Genomic DNA, 13,958 nt, shown 5'->3' on the forward strand with positions numbered 1-13,958 from the left:
AACATAACGACTATAATGAATTTATTCAGGAACAACAAACTGCAAAAGATACCTTGTAACAATAAACATGACATTTGGTGTTTTCAAAGTACAGTCGAACCTCGGTACAACGTACCCCGTTTATAACGTTTACACCAATACAACGTTCAAATTTCAATGTCCCGAATTCGCGTAATGCATTATTCCATTCGCCAGTATCGCTTAGAACGTACAGCCTCATCTTCCGAGCGCGCGCACAATTCAGAATCGGCTGTTGCCGGCCATCCACATCGCTTAGCAACGCCTAACTGTATGAACCTATCCTCACGAAGCATTCCACGCCGGCTGGACTCCTTGCATGCAGCCCCTGTTTTTTCATGGTTTTGCATGGTGTCATGGTATCGAAATTTATTTCAGCCAATTGAATCATACAGGTGCATAATTTCGGTTTGACATTAGGTTCCAGTAAGGCGATTTGAACGATAAGCCGGCAGTGGATTTTGCGTTATGTCGGCTGTCTATGAGTAACTGATATTAACCTAGTTTGAAGAATATAGTTCCTATTCAGAATAGGAACTATATTCTTCAAACTACACAAGCTGTATATCATAGTGTCAACTTGAGGGGTGTTTTATAAAAGTTTTTTTATATACATTTTGTGTTCTATCATTCATTTTGAGGGACTTGGTTACAACGTACTATGGTTATAACGTTATAACAGGCCAGGGCTGAGTTTATGAAGGACTATTTCCAGCTGATAAGGAAACATTCAATAGCATTATTTCCTCTATTGTATAATAAAATTAAATAGTGTATAATTAAATTGAATTTAAATATCATTCTGGATATCTACTAGACCCAAACTTTCTTGGATGAGTTGTAGGGATGTAAGGATACACTCAACTCACAATTCAATATGATTCAATTTTCTCACGATTTTTTAGCAGAATGAGCTGCAGACAAATTCATTCAAAAATATTCCTTTATTTATCTTTCTAAACTGTGCAAAATGTGTCCTCTTCTTAACAGTGCAACTGAAATTGAATAAAATACAGTTTTAAAAAAAATCCCAAATCAAAATAAGTAAATAAAAGAAATCTTCAAATAAACAAATTAAGGCTTGCATGTGCAGCTTTTTAGCATGGTTTGCCATCCATCCATCCATCCATTAAATACATCCATCCATCCAGGGTTCGGGTCGCAGGGGTAGCAGCTTCAGGAGAGATACCCAGACCTCCCTCTCCCCAGCTAACTCTACCAGCTCTTCGGGGAGGATGCCGAGGCGTTCCCAGGCGAGCCGAGAGATATAATCCCTCCAGTGTGTCCTGGGTCTGCCCCGGGGCCTCCTCCCTGTAGGATATGCACCGAAAACCTCTCTGGGTAGCCGCCCAGGAGGCATCCACACCAGATATCCAAACCACCTCAACTGGCTCCTTTTGACGTGGAGAAGCAGTGGACTCTCCCGGATATCCGAACTTCTCACCCTATCCCTAAGGGAGAGCCCAGACACCCTGCAGAGAAACTTCATTTCACCTGTATCCGTGATCTCATTCTTTCGGTCATTACCCATAGCTCATGACCATAGGTGAGGTTAGGGACGAAGATGGACCAATAGATCGAGAGCTTTGCTTTGCTTTCTCAGTTATTTCTTAGCAACAACAAACCAGTTAAACGCCTGCAAAACTGTAGACGTCGCTCCGATTCGTCTGTCCAGCTCTCGCCTACCCTCACTCGTGAACAAGACCCTGAGATACTTGAACTCCTCCACTTGAGACAGTACCTCTTCTCTGACCTGAAGAGGGCAATCCACCCGTTTCCGGCTGAGAACCATGGTCTTGGAATTGAAGGTGCTAATCCTCATCCCGCCGCTTCGCACTCGGCTGTGAACCGCTCCAGAGCACACTGGAGATCCCCAGCAGATGAAGCCAACAGGACGACATCATCCGCAAAAAGCAGCGAGGCAATCCTGAGGCCACCAAACTGAACACCCTCAACACCCTGGCTGCACCTAGAAATCCTGTCCATAAATATTATAAACAGGACCAATGACAAAGGGCAGCCCTGGCAGAGCCCAACCTGCAATGGGAACACGTCCGACTTAATACCAGCAATGCGGACCAAGCTTCTGCTCCATTCATACAGGGACCGAATTGCCCACAGCAGTGGACCCCGGACCCCATACTCCCAAAGCACCCCCCACAAAGCACCTCGGGGAACCTGGTCGTAAGCCTTTTCCAAATCCACGAAACACATGTAGACTAGATAGGCAAACTCCCAGGCCCCCTCCAGTACCCTTGCAAGGGTATAAAGCTGGTCCAGTGTTCCACGGCCAGGATGAAAACCATATTGTTCCTCCTGAATCCGAGATTTGACTATCGATCTCACCCTCCTCTCCAGTACCCCGGAATATAATTTCCCAGGAAGGCTGAGAAGTGTGATCCCCCTGTAGTTGGAACACAACCAGGACATGGGTAATGTTTGGATAAGATTTTTATCGTTTTGGAAGCCATTAAGAAAAAAAATGCTCTTCTTGTTTTATCCTGTTCATTTTGTGTTTAAATGCTAAAAAACAAACAAACAAACATATTTCAGTGTATTTTTTGGGGGGGGGCGGGAACCAATTATTTGTTTTTCCATTATTTCTTATGGAAAAAATTCGATCAGAACTCGAACTTTTTAGGATTCGATCTGGAGTCCGGAACAGATTAAGTTCAAGAACAGAGGTACCACTGTATTCATAATTATAATGTCTGATTACTGATGTCTGTTACTACATATACACTGGTTTTATCAAAATTAGTTGGCTGCATGAACTTTGCAGCTAAATTTGAAATCAATTCTGTACCATTTGATATATTTCAGTGTAGTGGAACAACATCTTAATGGGCAAGGTCTCACTGGCTATTAAACAAATCAATAGAACATGCAGCATAATAATAAGAGGATTGCCCTTTTCATACAATGTTTTTTACTATCTAAACATGATTAGGCAAACCAGAAACTGTGGAGGAACAAAATAAAGTGCAGTTCATAGCCAGATCACATGACTTGATGCCATGGTCAATATGTTACATGATGAGAAAGTAATTTTTTTAGACCTAGCTCCAGGTTTAGAAACTGACACCATATGGTTAAACAGACCACCAAAAGCAGTATTTTTAATTAAATTTTTTTGTTGAATTTTCTATTTAGTAAAAAATTGGATGACCACATGGGAGCTGCTGCTTGCCTTAATTTCTCCTGCCCAAAGATGACTACATAATGATCAACTTACAGCATAAACTCAGCCAAATCAAGATGGGTTTTCTTTGTTTAAGAAATCATATCAAGTTACAGGGCATTTCAACTGTGCAATTCTTCCTCTGGGAGGTCATTGACCTCAGTCCTCATGTATCAAACAAGACTTTACTCAGTTCCCTCAGTTCCATATTGATGTGTTATTCTGTGGATGGAGTCAGAGAGGAGAAGCCAAATCCTACACTCCCACTGACATTAATATATTCAAGGGCCTGGGTAATAGTTTTCCACAGGTGTCCATTATGGCTGGACGATTCTGCGTAAAATATGAATCCCAATTTTTTTCACTCAGAATCAAGATCTTGATTTTCTTTACCAATTCTTGAGCAATGTATTTCTCTACATATTTTTGCTTCTGCATTACATATTGTCTTTATGAACAATATGTAGAGATGCACAATATATCAGTTAACATATTACAGACACCCTACCTGAAACATATTGATTCCAGGGAGGCGAAGGAGGGAAAACCATTAGGTGTACTGGCTAGGCTTGGGCAGTATTATTGTAACAGTGTAAACCTGCATTATTTTTTTGTAAAATCACCCCACTTGGCAAAATTTATCAGGAAATACCGACGTAACGCTGTTTTTAAAAATACCACAGTATAATGTCTAGATGGTATGACAGTATTAAAAACTAGCTAGTGCTCAAGCCTAGTGCTGGCTGGGGTGGTGGCAGTAACAGCTCTTGTAAGCTTATTTAACTGTCACTGAATAGCAGAACAACAGAATTCCATGACATTGCGTGCCACTCATGGGTGTCAGGGAGCTGCTATCAATTTTCAGGACACTCCCGAAGCTTCTGGGAGATGTGGGATGTTTGCACATCAATACAAGCCTGATGCGTCACCCTCGGCCAATATTGCTGGCTAATATTTGAACTTTATCATCATTCAAAATTAGCAGTATCATAGCTAAAGACACAACTACTGAAATAATAGAGATGATTTTTAAATCTGATGCAGTTTGTTTGCAATAGCTTCACTAGTATTAGCATTAGCACTGACCATTGTTAAATCAAGTATGTCTGCTTGAGAAAGAAAAAGGGTATTGTTTCTAAGTATTGTGATAGCCATTAAACCCTTGACTGTAAGTCCATCAGTAAACAATAGACATTTTTCTGGTCTCTCCTGAGAATGGTTAGGAACTTCCTTGTCCTGGTAGATAGTGGAAAGCCGATCTTTTTTTAACCTTGTAAGCCAACATGAAATGCACTTAATTGAAGCTCCAGCTAAGAGAATCTTGACTCAACACTAAAAACACTCAAGATTCAAATAATTTCAGTGTGGTAGGCAGAACCAAATGCCAGACCATCTTGGGATGTTGTTTTGGCTTTAGGGAAACAAGCTTACTTGGGTTTTTATGCTAATTGTTACAATTATTATACTTTTCAGTTGATGAAGTCTGTATTCTTGTCTTCTAAGCTTACGGGTGCTGAGCAATTAGAAGCAGACATTACTACAACAGTGTTTAAGTGCTTGTAAGCAATCATACAAAACTTATAATTCTACAATTTATGTAGCAAAAATCATACTTCAGCAGTTCATGTTTAATATGCTGAAGTCTACAAGAGCAGTGTTCTGGAATTGGAAGTAGAAGCCTTTGGTGGGAGTGTTATTCCTTTGCCTACCATACACATGGTTTTTTTGTTCAGCAAACATTCTGTGATGCAGTTGTGCATCTGGGAAACATCTGAAGTGTGCGGCATTAAATCCTCCAGCGACACAGCGTGAGAAATATACAACAGTCAAGGGCACAGAGAGCAGAAGAAGCCCCGCCAGGGTACTCCACCCCACTCAAACAAAAACACAAGGCCAAGCAGTCAGTGAATCACCGCACCGGCACCATTTTCTTACAGATGACGGATGAGATAACATTACTTTTTCTTGCTTACGATTTTAGCTTTTTGACACATGCAGAGAGAGACTATAGCAAGAAAACACCACACTGACAACAACTTGCAAACTGCAAACCAAAATGAACACAAATTCATGGAAGGGCTGTCCCACTTCAGATTTTTGATGACTGAAGCCAGCAGAGCTTTTGAAAATCCCACAAGGACAAGTATGTACAGCACATATGGAAGCTGTCTGCATTTCCAAATGTCTGCAGCACATTATGCATTGGAGGAGTCAATTTCATCCTTCAAGGGTGGCTCAGGGCGCCACCATTATCATTACTGGGAACAGCTTGATTCAGCTTTAATTTTAATACAGTAAAATCCCATTATAGTGGACTCGCTTATAATGGAATATCATCTATAACGGATGAGGTCCGCTGGTCCCAGCCGTGCGCCTTTAAAAACATGCAGAAAAAGCATCGGATATAGCGGACTCGCATATAACAGAATTTCGCTTATAACGGAAAAACAACTTGGTCCCCAGGGCCACTTTTAGCTACAGTTTTGTTCGGCTATAACGGACATACAGACTCCACCTACAAGGCGTGTGGCATGCCGGTGATATCCAGTGCAGATACGTTGTTGAGATTATTAATAGTCACGCATCTGGTCAGGAAAAGTTGGATCACTACATGTACAATATAATAATCTATACCACAAGTGTGTCTGCTGGGGTGTGGCATGAGTAAATGGTGTCCTGTAGTTGTGTTCTGGGGATACAGCAACTCTGGATATAACGGACTTTGGATATAATGGACTGTTTTGCCAGGTCCCTTGAAGTCCGTTATAACAGGATTTTACTGTAATGAATAATTTCACCCTACAATTTCTGCCTGAAGCAGCAACGGGGTGAGTCAGATACATGTCAGCCACCCATTCTGTTATGCACTATACCTTTCTTAGTGTTGAAAGATGCAACTGCAATTCCTACGGGAAGGGAAGACAACTTCCAAATTCAAATTTTTAGAACTTGGAATTTTTTTAATTCTAAAATTCCACTTTCATGCATATTTTAAAGTCAAGAGAGAAAATTACCAGGTAAAATTAAATCCTTTCCTAAAAGGTGAAGAGATTGCAGGTGTGTGATGGACCCAGGAATTAGAGATGTACAGCCCAGTGCTGTTGTCAAGCTGATTGCAGGAGGGGCATAGTAATTATCCATGATGGTCACAGAGGAACCACAGGATGCTGTCAGCAGCACTTAGCCTTACGATCTGCTCTGCTCACTGAAATGCAGACTGCAGGAACATCGACTTCTCAGTCTTTGTTACTCCTCACACTAAAATAATTGCTTCCAAATTAATTACCATTAACACACCCTTTCTTAATCAAAGTCATGCTTGCTTAAGAAAAGCACAGCACAAAGTTTGGAAAGTTGCAGCACAATCTGAAAATCTGGGTTAAAAAAATCTCTCCTTTCTCCATGATGGCACTCCCAAAGCAGCCAGTCATGAAACAACCTTCGAAGGCTGCACTGTAGAAACACACAGCCACTGCTCCTGATCTTCTCATGTAAGAGTACCTTGAAAGACCTATGATAGAGACTCAATCTCTTCAATGCCCAAGCTCTCCTCGCACTGATTCTGATTCTGGATGCCCAGATTCGCAAACATCCCAGGAGCCATCCAAGGCATAAAAGAATTATTGTATATATTTGGTTCAAAACATTCAGAAAAAGTTATTCTATTTTTATGCTTAAGGCCATACAGCAAGAGAGCAAAGCAGGTACTGGTGCCTTCTTCTAGGTCCAGGACCAACATTATATTAAAGTGGTAAAACTACAAAAAAAAATTCAAGCACATGAGTTTCCAGGGAAATTGCATGCTGAAAGCTGAAGAAAAAGAAAATCACCTAACTATTTCTAAAGCATCACTGTTATGAAGTGCACAGTTAAAAGCCATCTGGTTTGAGCTAGAACTGGAAGAAATGGTGGGTGGGCGATGATTGAGACTGTATCCTTTAATGCACTGTATGTGTAACACAGGATGGGATGGCGCCAATATGTCCTTTCTGCTCGCCCATGTCTACGACAGGAGAGGAAATGGCAAACAGGGAGGGTCTCTGCCTATTACAATCATTAAGACCTTGCTCATACTTCAGCTGTAAAGCCAATGTAACTGCCTTGGTTTCCATATCCAACAGGAGCAGTCAAGTCGATTCAATTACGATTATTGAGGGAACAATTTGATGCATTGGAAGTCTTTCAATTATATCACAATTTGATTGATCAATTTTGGATTACCTAAATACAAACTTAATTTAACTTAAATTTTACAAATATTATCATTCATTAGAAACTATTACTGGAATACAAAGAAGGTTGGTGTCTTGATTTTTAAAGAATTTTGGTTGATACCGATATGTTGCGCATCTCCAAGGCTAACATTACTTGTACTTTGTTAGCTAGCTCCGGGTCTTGACCATTGCTACTGTAGCTTGCAATAAGAACAAATTTTTGCTACAAAACAGAGGTGTCGCCAAAAGCAACATATCATCAAAATGATCTTAAGCATTAGATAGTCTTCTGCACTACAAAGCACAGGTCATCATAAAGGTCTGCTTCTACTGCACAACAAACCTTTAACTGTACATGGAGTCATATGGATTAAAGGTTCTGCATGTGCTGATAGACGTAGAAATTTTACACAACATTTCGATCTCTAACAGTGAGTGTCTCTCCTTCCACAGTTCACAGTGATGGGAGACTTTCTTCACACACATCATTAGGCTCACACACATAGTCTAGGGTCACTGTATTGTGATGCAGACAGGGGCTGAACCTACAGTGTCTTGTCTTTTTGGCAGGATCATGGAACGCAACAATGGATGAGAGCAGCACAGGAATGGGGCCAAGGCTGAACCCCACCCTGAGTTACAGTAGTCACCATGGAGACAGGAACAGGACACTTCTATACATGGGCACTCAAGCGATGTGGGAAGAGTGAGAACATATAAGTGATAACAATTATAAATCACACATTTAACCAATACATTCAATATGCTTCATGAGATACACTCACCTAAAGGATTATTAGGAACACCATACTAATACGGTGTTTGACCCCCTTTCGCCTTCAGAACTGCCTTAATTCTACGTGGCATTGATTCAACAAGGTGCTGAAAGCATTCTTTAGAAATGTTGGCCCATATTGATAGGATAGCATCTTGCAGTTGATGGAGATTTGTGGGATGCACATCCAGGGCACGAAGCTCCCGTTCCACCACATCCCAAAGATGCTCTATTGGGTTGAGATCTGGTGACTGTGAGGACCATTTTAGTACAGTGAACTCATTGTCATGTTCAAGAAACCAATTTGAAATGATTTGAGCTTTGTGGCATGGTGCATTATCCTGCTGGAAGTAGCCATCAGAGGATGGGTACATGGTGGTCATAAAGGGATGGACATGGTCAGAAACAATGCTCAGGTAGGCCGTGGCATTTAAACGATGGCCAATTGGCACTAAGGGGCCTAAAGTGTGCCAAGAAAACATCCCCCACACCATTACACCACCACCACCAGCCTGCACAGTGGTAACAAGGCATGATGGATCCATGTTCTCATTCTGTTTACGCCAAATTCTGATTCTACCATTTGAATGTCTCAACAGAAATCAAGACTCATCAGACCAGGCAACATTTTTCCAGTCTTCAACTGTCCAATTTTGGTTAGCTCCTGCAAATTGTAGCCTCTTTTTCCTATTTGTAGTGGAGATGAGTGGTACCCGGTGGGATCTTCTGCTGTTGTAGCCCATCCGCCTCAAGGTTTTGCGTGTTGTGGCTTCACAAATGCTTTGCTGCATACCTCGGATGTAACGAGTGGTTATTTCAGTCAAAGTTGCTGTTCTATCAGCTTGAATCAGTCGGCCCATTCTCCTCTGACCTCTAGCATCAACAAGGCATTTTCGCCCACAGGACTGCCGCATACTGGATGTTTTTCCCTTTGCACACCATTCTTTGTAATCCCTAGAAATGGTTGTGCGTGAAAATCCCAGTAACTGAGCAGATTGTGAAATACTCAGACCGGCCCCTCTGGCACCAACAACCATGCCACGCTCAAAATTGCTTAAATCACCTTTCTTTCCCATTCTGACATTCAGTTTGGAGTTCAGGAGATTGTCTTGACCAGGACCACACCCCTAAATGCATTGAAGCAAATGCCATGTGATAGGTTGATTAGATAATTGCATTAATGAGAAATAGAACAGGTGTTCCTAATAATCCTTTAGGTGAGTGTATAACTGATGTAATATTTAAGAAAGCCTCCCTAAACGAAAACTATAAAGGAGGACCTCTCCATGTCTGGTGTTATGATTCCAAACCATTAGTCAACATTAGTCTGAATCTCAAAGAAAGCCAACTGTGACCTTGCAAATGCGTGAAACAGACCAGCATGAGAATGTGTGTGTGCCTGTCTGTGAAATGAGTGGTCCAGACCAGTGTACAAGCCTCCACACCTGCCACTATCAACTCAAGTGCCTTCCTGAGCAGATTCACAGGGTGGCTTGAACATTCCACTAAGAAAACCTTGACAAAACTGATGAAACCCACAGCACCGATTAGCGGAGAAATGTGTTTCAAAGGAGGAAATTTCTGTCCAAGTCACTGTCAAGGAAAAAGGGCATAAGTCCTGGACAGCCTTCCTGTGATTGTGAAAAAATCACCGGCTTGGATTATATTTACTTTACTAGTAATTACTTAAGGATAGAGGACTAAGAGAATGCAGGAAATGGATTCGGAAAAAATAATAATCTATAAAAAAAAAAAGACAAAACGACATTCCTCATTTGTATTCATATATTGTTTTTTCCCTGTTTTAGTGATTTTCACTTATAAGTTAAGACTAAGAGTGAAAAATGCGCACAGTCCACACACACAGTCCACATTCACTGTGTGCAGAATTATTAGGCAAGTGTGTATTTCACTTGTATCTTCTCAAACGACCAATACTTTGAGTCCAGATGAATCTCTAATTCAGAATTAACTGTTTAAAAACAGTAAAATGTTCAGTATTTGGACTGGCAGTTTCGATTGTTTTCCTGTAAATTTGCTCTTTCCCATTTTACGTGTTTTTTTGCAGCATGTGTTTCGGATAAAAACAGGAAAACATAAACACTTTCCTGTGCAGAATTATTAAGCGAATTATTATTACTATTAAAATGGGCCAAAGAGGACCTTACATAGAGCAGGAAAAAAAAAAATAAAATACCAGAGGGATGCAAAACAATTGAAACTGTCAGACTTTTGAAATGTGATCATTGTACAAGAAAGCTTTTTGTTGCCCACAGCCAAAGAGGACTGAAGAGGCTTGTAGAGAGAAGATAACTAGAGATGCACCGATACCAATATTCGGATCGGTATCGGCGCCGATCCAGACCTATTTAACGGATCGGGTATCGGCCATGCATGACCAATCCACATCCTATACTTACTTATTTAGTTTTTGGCAATCAATTGCAGGACAGCTCTTTCCCATTTTAATAATGACAACAACCAAAAACAGCTGATCACATGGGGATCCCACACGAGGATAACAAGGGGGCATGGCACACGGAAGGAGCGGACGATCGGGGCAGGACAGGGGTAATGTTGGGATAATATCTTTATCGTTTTGGAAGCCATTAAGAAAAAAATGCTCTTCTTGTTTTATCCTGTTCATTTTTTTGTTTCAACAAACAAAAAAAAAAACATATTTAGGTGTATTTTTGGGGGGCCGGGAACCAATTAATTGGTTTTCCATAAAATGATCTCCAGGAATAGTACTTGCCTAATAATTCTGCACACAGTGTACTCATTTCTTAATAGGGACTCTCCATTCATTTCTATGGGCATAACACTAATCCCATAATTGACAACCTTGACCGCTGCTCAGCCCTAACCTTAACCATAAATCAACAAACAAAATACAAGACTTTCAGCATTTTTAGTTTTTTAATTTCATTCAAAGATTTCTATAAAACCGAGCTTATCTTTGTGGGGATTGAAAAAATCACATTATAGGGAAATCTGGTACCCACAATGTAATATATACATGATCACTGACACAGACATACAGACAGACCACTGCTGCCATAATCACTGCAGCATACAACAAGTGGGTTGAATCGCAGGCACTGATAAAGGAACATGCTGTCTGCTCAAACAAGCAAAGGCACATGCGGCAGTAGCAGCGGTAGTGGGCAAACACCAAGGAAAGCAGCTAAGAATTCCTAGGTAAGCACAGGTGTGATGGACTGTGTGTGGCCGGAGCCGTGGCACCTCCACACAACTTCCTATCGCTGCTCTGACAGGACAGACTAGGGTATGACGCCTTGCAGCCAGTCACCCCCTTTGTTTAGAATTGGCAATAAAACCACAGCAAATCTGACAGCAAGATGCAAAAAAGTCCAGTGGCCAGCGGCAGCAGCTTGGAGGAGCCTGTAGGAGCACAGGGTCTGCTGCCTCAGGAGGACAAAGCCTGACTTCTTGGCTTCAGGAAGGGCTGTGGATGAGTTATGGGCAAAGCTGTACTGTGGCCCAACCAGCTTGGGCGACCTGCGAAGGGCGGGGCCACAGGAAGCGTGGCGTATCTGGTTTATCGGACCACATGGCTTTTCAGACCCATAAATCCACAAGCTCTCTCTGTTCCAGCAAGTGATGTCATCATTAGGGTTTTGGCAGTCTCGTCACGAAGAAGGTTTCTCAGCTGCGGGCAAATAAAACTAAATTAACCAAAGCTAACTCCATTTCAACAGCTCCATGGGAAGAAAGAAGATGAGATGGTGACTCCCCTCATGGCCAAGGGCAGAGGCATTGTGTCCAAATGGTTGTGTATGAATAGCAAGCCTACGTAAACCACAACTAATAAACCACATGAGAAAATATCCAAGCTGTCAGCTTCACTTTGGATACCAGCTATATAAAGAAAGAATCAGCTGTCTTTTCAGTTTAACCAGGAAGTATTACACTTCAGGCTGGAAGTGGAGCTTGGTCAGGGACCTGGCAGTGACAGTATGTCCAGCATTTCACTATACTACAGTCAGCTAAAACTGGTTTTACTGTATAACGTGACAGCAGCTCACATCATTTTTTATCATCTTCCATTTGTCTTTCTCTTACATTAACTACTAGAATACGTTTCAATAATAAAGTGGCTGAAACTTCTGGCACTAAAACTTTCTTCTTTCAGATCCAGAGGACTGAAGCACTCAAGCCAGGGGTCAAATGGATAGAAGCAGCTTCCTACCATTGAAGGCCCAATAAGCAGCAGTGACGGGGCAGCAAGGAGCCTGCCCCCTGGAGGAACCTTCCCCCAAATGCCTCAGAGAGCCCACTTCTAGGAACGCAGTTTCATCTTTCCCTGTTTCCTGCCATTGTTCTCTTTTGAGCTGAAACAGCTCATCCAGGGATGTGGGAAAAGGTGGGATGTTATAGAATTCAGTTTCCTGCCTGTCTGTGGGCGTGCAGCCAGATATCACAGAGCCTGCCAGTGAACCCTGACCCCTGAAATGGTGCTCGTGCAACAACATTCTCAGCCTCATACACTTTGTCCATTTCTCACACCAGCATGAGCAGAAAGTCAGATGGTATAAAATGCCTACAATCAGGATGGAAAAGCAGCTGTACGCAGCAAGCAGCAAACAGAGAATGACAAGGTTTCACTTGAGAATGACTAAAGAAAGCCTGTGCTGCTACAGTATGTTGGCAATAAAAACACAGGCAATCTGACAGCGAGATGCAAAAAAGTCCAGTGGCCAGTGGCAGCAGCTCGGAGGAGCCTGTAGGAGCCTCTGCACAGTGAGTTTCAGTTTCTTCCCTCTGGACGAAGGTTTAAAAAAGATTTAAAGACAGCTTTGTTCCAGCAGCCATAACTCATAACGTTTTTTAATCTGTTTTGTTGTCAGTTGTTCCAATGTTGAAGTGTGTATGTAGGATGTATGACTCATGACTGCGCCCCAAATCTACCTATGGGTACAAATAAAGTAACATGAACCTGAACCTGTTGCCCTCATCATACCCAAGGCCACTAAGGTAAACTTGCTTTATGATCTGTTTTCGATATAACCCCAGAAGTGTGAAGCAACAGTCCTACCTGCTGACCCACCGATTTTCTTTTGTTGTCTAAGCAAAACTAACAAATGGACAGTGGAAATAATAATAGTACATAGTAGGTGTCACGCCCTGCTCCGTCCGATCCTAATGTGTGCCACGCCCACCTCGTTACCTCGTGTTCATCCCTGATTGTTCTCACCTGTTGCCTGTTCCGTTTCCCTGCTTCCCGGATCGCCTCCCCAGCGAACGTGACAGTAGGGATGTAACAATACCAAAAACTCATGGTATGATAATATAATGATAAAAGGTTCACGATATGATAATTATCATGATAATTAATGATCAACATATTTATTTATATCAAATTAGTTATTCCTTTTAACATAAAGTGCTTCTGCTTTTCTTCATTAGTGAAATACTCAGCTATGACCTTAACCATTTCCCAGAACGTAGCAGTAATTGTCCTTTGCAATGAATGACTGAACAATGCAGCAAAAACAAGCAGTCAGTAGTTCCTACACTCACCTAAAGGATTATTAGGAACACCATACTAATACGGTGTTTGACCCCCTTTCGCCTTAAGAACTGCCTTAATTCTACGTGGCATTGATTCAACAAGGTGCTGAAAGCATTCTTTAGAAATGTTGGCCCATATTGATAGGATAGCATCTTGCAGTTGATGGAGATTTGTGGGATGCACATCCAGGACACGAAGCTCCCGTTCCACCACATCCTAAAGATGCTCTATTGG

The sequence above is a fragment of the Paramormyrops kingsleyae genome, chromosome 1, assembly GCF_048594095.1.
Source record: "Paramormyrops kingsleyae isolate MSU_618 chromosome 1, PKINGS_0.4, whole genome shotgun sequence".
NCBI lineage: Eukaryota > Metazoa > Chordata > Actinopteri > Osteoglossiformes > Mormyridae > Paramormyrops > Paramormyrops kingsleyae.